The sequence below is a fragment of the Castor canadensis genome, chromosome 5 (genome assembly GCF_047511655.1).
Source record: "Castor canadensis chromosome 5, mCasCan1.hap1v2, whole genome shotgun sequence".
NCBI classification, from domain to species: domain Eukaryota; kingdom Metazoa; phylum Chordata; class Mammalia; order Rodentia; family Castoridae; genus Castor; species Castor canadensis.
The window spans coordinates 166455428-166465753 of NC_133390.1; positions in this window are offsets into that span (position 1 = coordinate 166455428).

Here is a 10326-nt window from a genome sequence, read left to right on the forward strand (position 1 = left end):
CTATGAGTTAAGTAGGGTTAGATGAGGCCATGATGGGACCTGATGGGAGTATGTTTTTATAAGAAGAGGAGCAAAGGCCTGAGCTACCTAACATGCTTTCTGTCTAGCATGAAGCCCCTCACTAGATCCCAGCACCATGTTCTTGGATTGCCCAGCCTCCAGAACTATAAGAAATAAATTCTATTCTTTATAAATTACCTAGCCTCTAGTATTCTATTATAGTGACAGCAAATGGACTCAGATACAAAATCATTTAGAAGACACTAAACAAAAAGCAAAAAGTAGCCAAACAAATTCTAGGATCAGGAGAATTTGATTTCCAGAGTTGTCACATTACACTACTTTAAAAGTCCAAGAGAAAAGCAATATAAGATATATGAAGAAACCAGAAAATGTGGTCTACAAATAGGAGAAGGAGGAGAAGGAGGAGGAGGAGGAGAAATGATCAATAGAAACTTCCCTGGGGAAGTCAAATGTTAGACTTATTAGACAAAGACTTTAAAATGTCTATTATTGAAAGAGGTAGAACCATGGCTCAAGTGGTAGAGCACTTGCCTAGCAAGCACAAGGCCCTGAGTTCAAACCCCAGTACTGCCTAATAAATGAACAAATAAATAAATAAAGTAAAATTTTAAAAAATATATATATATGTATATAGTGTGTGCAGGGAGGTGTCTCTGCACCTCATTCTTTCATCTATGAAAAAAGCACAATAAGGAAATTGGATGAAGACTCACAGAACCCAGGGCATCTGATGGTCTTTGTAACATTCTTCCTTAATCCACAGGAGGTTGAAATCTGCAGTGTTATAGCTAGAGACAAAAGAGAGGAGATGTGGCCCTGGATGATGAAGACCCCCACCAGGCATGCAGCCATTCTGCCCTGCTCCTTCTTTCCCTCCAGTAAAAGTCCTTTGCACCCCTGAGACTCTCAAGATGGAACTTTGATGCAGTGTCTACTCCTGTCTTTCCAAGACTGGCAGCCCTTAAATCAACCTGGTTTCTTCTGACACTCTCCCCACCCCACCCCCCAAAAGAAAAAAGAACTAAGGAAATCGTGTAGGAAACAAAAGGGAAATATGAAAATATGTCTCACCAAGTATAGAATATCAACAAATAGAAGTAACAAAAAAGAACTAAAAGAAATTCTGAGGTTGAAAGTGCAGTACCTGAAATGAAACATTCACTTAGAGGAGACCATATGATTTGAACAGACAGAAGAAGGATCAGCAGTCCTGACGAGAGATCAAATGTGTCTGGGAACAAAAAGAAAGAAAGAAAAAAAAAAGAAAATGAACAGAGCCTCAGAGACCCACTGAGCATCAAGAATACTAAGATATCAGGGCTGGTGCATGGCTCAAGTGATAGAGTGCCTGCCTAACAAACACTGAGTTCAAATCCCTGTATTGCCCCCTCCCCTCAAAAAAAAAACCATACAAAGCAAAAGAAAAAACCCCTGATATATATAATGAGAGTCCTAGGAGAGAAAAGAGGATATCGAAAAATCTGATAGTCCAAACTCCTCCAGTTTGACACTCACCCAAGAAGCTCAGAAAACTCTAAGTAGGATAAACTCAAAAAGATCCACACCTAGACATACACAATCAAACTGCTGAAAGGCAAAGACAAAGAAAGTCTTTGCCATGTAGGTGTTTAGCAAGAGAGCAGCATCTCATCACATATGAGAGATACTTCATAAGTTCAACAGCTGACTTCACCGGAAACCATGAAGACCAGAAAGCAATGGGACAGCCCATTCAGAGCACTGAAAGACCAAGACTGCCAAGCAAGATTTAAATATGCAGGAAAACAACCCTCAAAAATGAAGAAGACATTAAGACATTCCCAGAAAAACAAAAACAAAGACAAGTTGTCCCAGAAGACTAGCTCTAACAGAAGTACTAAAGGATGTTCATTCCTAGACAGAAACTCAAGGCCACATAAAGAAATTCAGAGCACAGCAAAGGTAACAACATAGGTAAATACAACATACAATAGAAATAAATCTTTCTTTTATTCTTATGTGTTTTAAAAGACAACTGCATGAAGTAAGAATTATGTATCTGTGCTGGTATATAAAGAGGAAGTTGTATGACAAAAATAAGAGGTAGAGAGAGAGTGGAGATACCTAAGAGAAAAGTTTTTGTTATACATGTGAAATTGAAATGGTATTGATCCAAATTATACATCAAGATGCTAATTGAAATCCCCAGGGCAACCACTAAGAAAACAGCTAAAATGTATACAAAGAAATAACAAGAGAATACTAGAAAATATGTTATTTAGACCAAAACAAAGCAGTAATGGAGGAATAGAAGAATGAAAAACTGATATGACATATAAATGAACAGAATGGCAGGCATGAAACCTATCAGAAATTATATGAAATTATGTGATTAAAACTAAAAATGTTTATGCTCCAATGTCCACCCTCAAGAAAGTGAAAGACAAAGAATGGAATGGGAGAAAGGTTTGTGAATCATATATCTGATAAGGGACTTGTATCTAGAATATATAAAGAACACCTACAGTTCACAATAACAAGACAAATAACCCAATTAAAAAACTGTGCAAAAGATCAGTGGACATTTCTCCAAAGAAAATATGGAAATGACTATAAGCATGTAAAAATATTCCTAACATCACTAGCTATCATGGAAGTACAAATCAAAACACCACTGCGCTGGCTGTAACACCACTGGAGGACAATGACAGTGGCTGGTGAGGATGTGGAGAAATTGGAGTCCTAGTACCTTGCTGGTAGGGATGTAAAATGGTGCAGCTGCTTTAAAAAAAAGTTTGGCAATTTCTCTTAATGTTAAACAGAGAGCTGCCATATGATCCGGCAATCCCATTCCTGGATCTATACCCTTTCCCCAAATGAAAAACCTGCATCCATGGAAAAACTTGTATATGAATGTTCACAGCAACTTTATTCAAAGTAGCCAAAAAGTAGAGACAATTCAATGTCCATCGAGTGATGAGTGGACACCCCAAATGTGATCTGTCTATACAACGAAATGTTATCCAGCCTTAGAACAGAATGACCTGCCAATGCATACAACATGGATGAACCTTCAAGACACGCCAAACAAAAGAAACCAGAAAGAAGCACATATTGTATGAGTCTACTTACATGAAAAGTTCAAAGAGGCACATCCATAGTAACTGAAACAGTCATGGTTGCCAGGGGCTTCGGAAAGGGAGGGAATGTGGAATGGTTGCTAATGGCTACAGGGCTTCTTTTTTAGAGTGATGAAAATGTTCTGAAGTTCCATAGTGGTGATGGTTGAATCACTTTGTGAATATACTGAAAACTACTGAAACACAGAGTTTAAAAGGGTGAGTATTACCGCATATGAATTATCTCAATTAAGAAAATAGGATGGTGATGGCATGACTAGAACTCTAAAAGTAAAAGGAACCTCTCCCAAGTCCTACATCTACCAGTTTTGTTTATCTGGAGGCCCTCCTGCCATCACGTTGGCCCCACTTGGTCCCTGTAGTAAGGTTCTCCAGAGAAGCAGAACCAATAGAGTAGTGATTGTCATTTTGACATGCATGTGTGCCTATTACGAGTTATGTTATATGTTTATATGTGTGTGTCTACTGCGAGCTAGGATTCCATAACAAGGATCCTCAGCCCTATTTCCTCCTGGGTGTGAAATCAGAGGGCATATGTATTAGGACACGGAGCCCAGAGTCTGGCTACTCCAGGGACTGCAGTTGTCCTGGAGCAGATGATACAAACAGCTGCTAAGATGGAGAAGTTGAGAAACTCCATGGTTCTGTGGGCAGCATGTGGCCCTGGGAACCTGATCCTCCTGCCCCGCCTAGCCCAGGCCTTGCTCTGGAGACCAGGATTCAAATCCAGTAATAGAACACTGCTCAAGAACCCACTGCGTTGTAAACAAGAGCCAACGTTTTTATTTGACATTCACATCTTTCTAGATGATCCAACTCGCTTGTCCAGTCTCCTGGGCAGTATTTCTCCAGCCATTCTTGTCTTTCTGTGGGATGCTTGACCAAACACTCTAGTGAGCACAGACATGTCCCTCATGCACATAACATGCCACTTAGCATAACAGAGCTGCCAGCATGGTTGTGGTGTACAGGGAGACCTGGTTAGGAAGGGACTCTGCTATAGTCACTTCACCTTCTCAAGTCTGTTTCCTTATGTGTCAAGATGAGGACTGTGTCCATCCACCTGCCTCACTTGGCGATCGTTAGGTTTAAGTGCACAGAGCATGTGAAGACCTTCGGGAACCTATCATGCTTAGAAGAGGATTCCCCTCTGTAGGGAAGGGAAGAGGCCTCCTTCATATTTTTACCCTTTGGCTCCCTGGGAGCCTTGCAGCTTTCTTTCCTGGGCACATAAGTGAAGCCATGCATCTATCCGTCTGGGAGTTTTCAAACTGGAGTTACAAGAGGACGAAGTAGCCTCCCGAGGATGGGAGAGCTTGGAAGAGGGGTGGTGCCCAAGGCCCAGAAAGCCTATGTGTGAGAACGAAGCCTGGAGAGTGAGCCCAGGGGGCGTTTAGCTGTGAGTTCTGGTTATTTCTATAGCCAGCTGTGTAGCCCTTTCCACATTAATTAAGCAAGCCCAACCCCTCTGTCACCTTTTTTGCCTGAACTGAATAGAGATACGTTTCTGATCCTTGCATGAAGTCACCTGATTGGCTCAGAGTCGGGGACAAGGGAACCCTCGGGTATGATCATCTTTCTCCTCCATTCTCTCCCGTCACCACCCTCTCTCCACCCCAGATTTGTTCTTTTGTTCTCTCTGCATGTGTCTTACCTTCCTCACCAGATCTGAGGCTCTATGTGGCCAGGGAAATAGTTTTGGTCTTGGTGAGCTGGCTTGGGGTTAGTTGGTGTTGGGGGATGTGCTGACTAACTGCAAGACTTGGGCAGCATCAGCAGGGCACTGAGAGCCCTTGTTCAGGGAGTGGGGTGCTTAGGTACTGTCCATGTGGTACCGACACTTTGCTGCCCCTTCCAAAGGAGGGCTACATTTGGACTTGTGAATTTCAATGGCTAACCCCTCCATTTCCACTTCTGCCCACCAAATCCAAGTTTCTGGAAGCAGAGCCCGAGAATCTGCATGTTTCTCAAGCATCTGGGTGATTCCCATGTGACCAAATCAAGAATCTCTGGGCTGAGTCTTTTCTGAAGAGTTAACTGTTTTACTTCTTCAAACTCCTAAGGCAGTTGGGGGAAAGTCGGAGCACAACCAGCCAGCGAGCTGAGATTCTTCTGCGAATGGTCACAAAGGTCTCATGCTTACAGACAACACAAGAGTCCCGTAATTAGCTTCTGCTGTTCTGTTCCTGGGACTTCATTGTTTTGCAACAATGGCCATGCTTGGGTGCTGGACCACCAGCTTCCCCTCAGCTCCCCTCCACATTCCAATCTTATGAGAGAAGAGCCTCTCGTTCTCAGAACCTTAACCCTCTCCTGCCGGGACCCCAGGGACCAGTGGGGAGGCCGGGCACCCAGAGGGAAGTGGGAAAGAGCACTGAATATTGGAACAGCTTGCACTTGCATCTCAGGCTGTTTTCACTAAGACCTAACAGCATAACTTCTGGGACTGAGACACAGCTGTTCCCCTGGGGATTCCAAATCCTTACTGCTTTCAGGGTGAAGAGGCGAGTAAAAGAGCGAGGGGTGAAGGTGGGGGTCTTGCTGACAGGTGTCTGTGACTCACCCATCACAGTAGCCTCCAGGCTTCTCAGTGGAATTGTGAGTGACCCAGCCCTCAGGAAGCAGCATGGTGAGGTGACAAGAGCATACACTGAGTCCTAACACCTGTGTCAGACCCTGGCCACCAGTCACCCATCATGGGACCTTTTTATTTGGGCGGTACTAGGGTTCGAACTCTGGGCCTCACACTTGCTTGGCACCTTTTGGGTCAGGATGCTGTCATCAGAATGAGTTTTAGACACCGCTCCACCCTTCTTTTACACATTCTCAGCAGCTTTTTGCTTTTTTAAAATTTATTTATTTATACAAGGGCAAACACAACAAGGGGATTGGACTACGAGCACATGATAAAGCGAGAGCACACAAGGGAGGGGTGAGGATAGGTAAGACACCTAAAAAGCTAGCTAGCATTTGTTGCCCTTAATGCAGAGAAACTAAAGCAGATACCTTAAAAGCAACTGAGGCCAATAGGAAAAGGGGACCAGGTACTAGAGAAAAGGTTAGATCAAAAAGAATTAACCTAGAAGGTAACACCCATGCACAGGAAATCAATGTGAGTCAATGCCCTGTATAGCTATCCTTATCTCAACCAGCAAAACCCCTTGTTCCTTCCTATTAATGCTTATACTGTCTCTACAACAAAATTAGAGATAAGGGGAAAATAGTTTCTGCTGGGTATTGAGGGGGGGAGCGGGAGGGGGTGGAGTGGGTGGTAAGGGAGGGGGTGGGGGCAGGGGGGAGAAATGAACCAAGCCTTGTATGCACATATGAATAATAAAAGAAAAATGAAAAAAAATAAATAAAATAAAATTTATTTATTTATCTTGCAAGACTGGGATTTGAACTCAGGGCCTCACGCTTGCTAGGCAGATGCTGTCCCACAGAGCCACTCCACCAGCCCTGTTTTGTGTTGCAAATTTTTGAGATAGAGTCTTGAGAACTATTTGGCTTCAAATCATGATCCTCCTGATCTCTGCCTCCTGAATAGCAAGGATTACAGGTGTGAGTCACTGGCACCTGGACTGCAATGGGATCTTAGGAAAAGGAGTTTCAGACTTCTCATCCATAGGTGGAGATAAGAATGACTCTCCCTATATTATGGATTTGAAGATTGTTTCCATTTTTTTCTTTTACAGTATTCTTGACATTATGAGTTTAGAATTCAAGGTTTTTGACCCCTGAATGATAGTGGAGAGCCTGTGAAAACCACCCTGGGACACTTTTACAAAATAAAGATCTAAATCCATTGAGTTAGAATTCAGTTCATAAGGGCTAACTCAAGGAGGGGGCATTTACAGAAAGTTCTTCAGGTCTTCCTGAAGCAAGCTGTTTCTTCATACCCATCTGTGACAGGCCTGCAAGCACTTTGATGTGTTTTTTTAAAAATGTGTGATTTTACAGGGGTATCAATTTAAATTGTGCACACTGATACACAGAGCAAATTAGTTAGCAGGAAGAGAGCTAGACAAGTATCTAGTACATGCCCATCTGCCTCTGTTCCAAGGTTCACGAAGGGCAAAGCACTTTATTTGTATTACATTATCTTATTTTATCCTAAAATTGGGCTGCTCATCTGGGCCACTCTGCTGACACTCATCTCTCTCTGCTTGGATGGAGGTAGACATTTCCACTATAGCTTGTCCCAACTGAACTCGGGGAACTCTTAAGTTGCTCCATTTGATATCTTTTTTTTTTCCTTTTCTTTCAGGCAGGGTCTTACTATGTAGCCCAAACTGGCCTCTGTCTAGTGATTCTCCCAAGTGCTGGGATTACAGGTGTGAACCACCCTGCCCAACCATTCTAAACCTTAATGGCAATTTACTTAATGGTAATTCAGTTCTTTGTTTTCTTTATTGTGGTGCTAGGCATTGAACCCAGGGCCTTGGGAATGCTAGGCAAGTGCTCTAGCACTGAGCTATATCCCCAGCCCTGTGGTAACTCAATTCTTAAAGTTTTGGGGGGCATTTTGAAGCTATCTTCAGCTTTTCCCTCACTCCCTCCATCCATTTCATGAGTAAATGCCATTGACTCTATCCTTACAGAATACCCAGAATCCACCAGTTTCTTACCATACTCATGGCTACCACTCTGTCCTATGCCATTGTGATCTCTCTCCTGGATAAATAGCATCTGAGTGATGTCCCTATCTGCACCATTGGCCCATAGTCAAATGTCAGCCTAATGAGCTAAGGAAATAAAATAGGACTTTAATAATTGTAGGTACATCGTAGATAGGAAGATTTAGTATAGTGAGGATGCCTGGGCCTCTTCACCTTTAATTCAGTATAATCTCAATAAAACACCCCATGTGCATCACTGGAGCTTAACCAAATCACTGTGAATCTGGAAGAATGAAATAGAAGGGACATGCCCAAAAACAACCATGAGGGGCATTACCCACCCCACTTACCAGATTATATTTCGTATAGGTAAAATATGAGAACCGAGCAGAGGAGGCAGAGAATGCCCGGAGTAGGTATGGACTCCAGGTCACATGGCTATCCCACATCTACTGAAGGTCCCACTACATTTGGGGAGGAAATGAATTATTTATTAAATGGCATCTAAATTGCTAGTCATTCAGATAAAAAGTTAGGCTAGAAACTGTCCTCTGTCTTCCTCTAAAATAAAACTCAGAACAAAGATGAAAAAGAAAAAAGAAGCCAGGCATTGTGGTACACACCTCTAATCCCAGCTATATGGGAGGTGGAATCAAGAGAATTGTGAGTTTGAGGCCAGCCTGGGTAAAGTTAGTGAGATCTTATTTCAAAAACAAAATGTAAGCAGATGGCTCAGGGATGGGGCTCAAGAGATAGAGCACTTTTCTCACATGCTTGAGACCCTGAGTTAAAAACAACAGCAACACAACACTAACGGCAACAAAAACACTAGAGGTAACCCACAAAGTATAGAAGAAAACAAAAGATAATATTTTAGTAATCTTTAGAAAAACAAAAGAGAAAGATTGACAGATTTAATTGCATAAAAAGAGAAAACTTCTATAGGAAAAGCTATAATCTTAAGACATACATACTACTATGGAAGAAGAAAATTAAATATAAGTGAAAGGGTTAATATTATTAATATTAATCTCAGTGTAGGAGTAAAGTTGAGAGATAAACACTTTGGAGGGGCGGAGGAAGGGCCTTAGCCTCTGTCTCCCCGCCCCAGTCTTCCTGTGGGTATCTGCTCCCTTGATCTTCCACTAGGCCCCGCAACTGCTTCCTAAGTCCCAGGAACTAAAACCCCCACCATTCCTCCACCCTGATGGCCCAACCTGCACCTCCTGTCCCCTCCTCTGCAAGGTAGGTGATGCTGGCCAGAAGGAGCCAAGTGAGACCCCACGCATATCCTCAGAGGACTGGGCGATGGGGGGAAGGGGGTCTTGACACCATGCTGGCCTTCTGAACTGAAAGGAGGCGCTAAGACTAGAAGGTAGAGGGATGAGGTGGGGAGCCAGTGGGGAGGGGGATTCAAAGACTGCAAAAGGGGAAGTGAAGTGGGAAGAAATGGGAGTGGGATCTACAGGTAGCTAGACTGGGGTGGGCAGGGGGTAAGAGCGGTGGTTGAGGGGGTTGCCTCTCCCTAGGCCCCAGAGCTGTCACTTTGCCCTTCCCACTCCTCCAGCATACAGTGACTTCCATTTGCTACAGGGAAGGGTCCCCCATGCCCTTCCCTGGGACATAGCAGGATGCATGAAAGTGCATCTTGAAACGTTAATTCCTTATCTGGTTCATTCATTTAACAAATGACTTATTAATTATTCTGAGCTGCACTGTGCTAGGCACTAGGAATCCTGGGAATGCCGTCCATAGGCATGTGTTTATAAAGTTTAAAGCACTATGAGAAGACTTGGATTTAGAATAGAAAGCCTCAAATAACAGGGTTCTTCGCCAACTCCAATCTACTGCCTTTCAGGGAGGTCACAGAAACCCAGTGTGTGGGTTTCTTAAATTTACTGAGCCTGCCATGGGCCAGGCACTCTGCCAGGCACTGGGACCCATGCTAACTATGGTAATGCATTTGTTAATTTAATAACAGGCCCAGGGCTGGTGGAATAGCTCAAGTGGTAGAGCAACTGCCTAGCAAGCATGAGGCCATGAGATCAAAACCCAGTCCCACAAAAACAAAAAAGCCTCCCCGCCCCCCTGCAAAAAAATAAAATAACAACAGGCCCAAACACAGGGTCACACAGTGTCCAAAATGAAACTACCTTTGTTTTGGACTAGCCTAGCCTATTTCAAACTGTTTGAAATTTGTTGCCTTTTCAGTATTTGATTTCTGGTGCCCAGCCAAAAAAAAAAAAAAAAAAAGGACGTGTGTGCATGCTGGAGGGGACTTTATCATAAATGCAGTAGTTAATCCACTGTCACTTTGTAAGAACCCCATTGAATATTTTATGCAAAAAAAAAAAATGTTTCTGCTGGGGCCCAGCTTCAGGACAAAGGGAACTATAACAAAGACAGAGCAGAATTGATACTGTTTAAAAATATCTTAACAGATCTATACTTTGTAACAGAATTGCTGAGCAATAGTGGAAGAATTCCTGATGCAGCAGGGCCAGTCTGGCCAAACCCCACCCTTGGGCCCTGGAATAAAGGCCCTCCTCCAAATTGTTATTGAA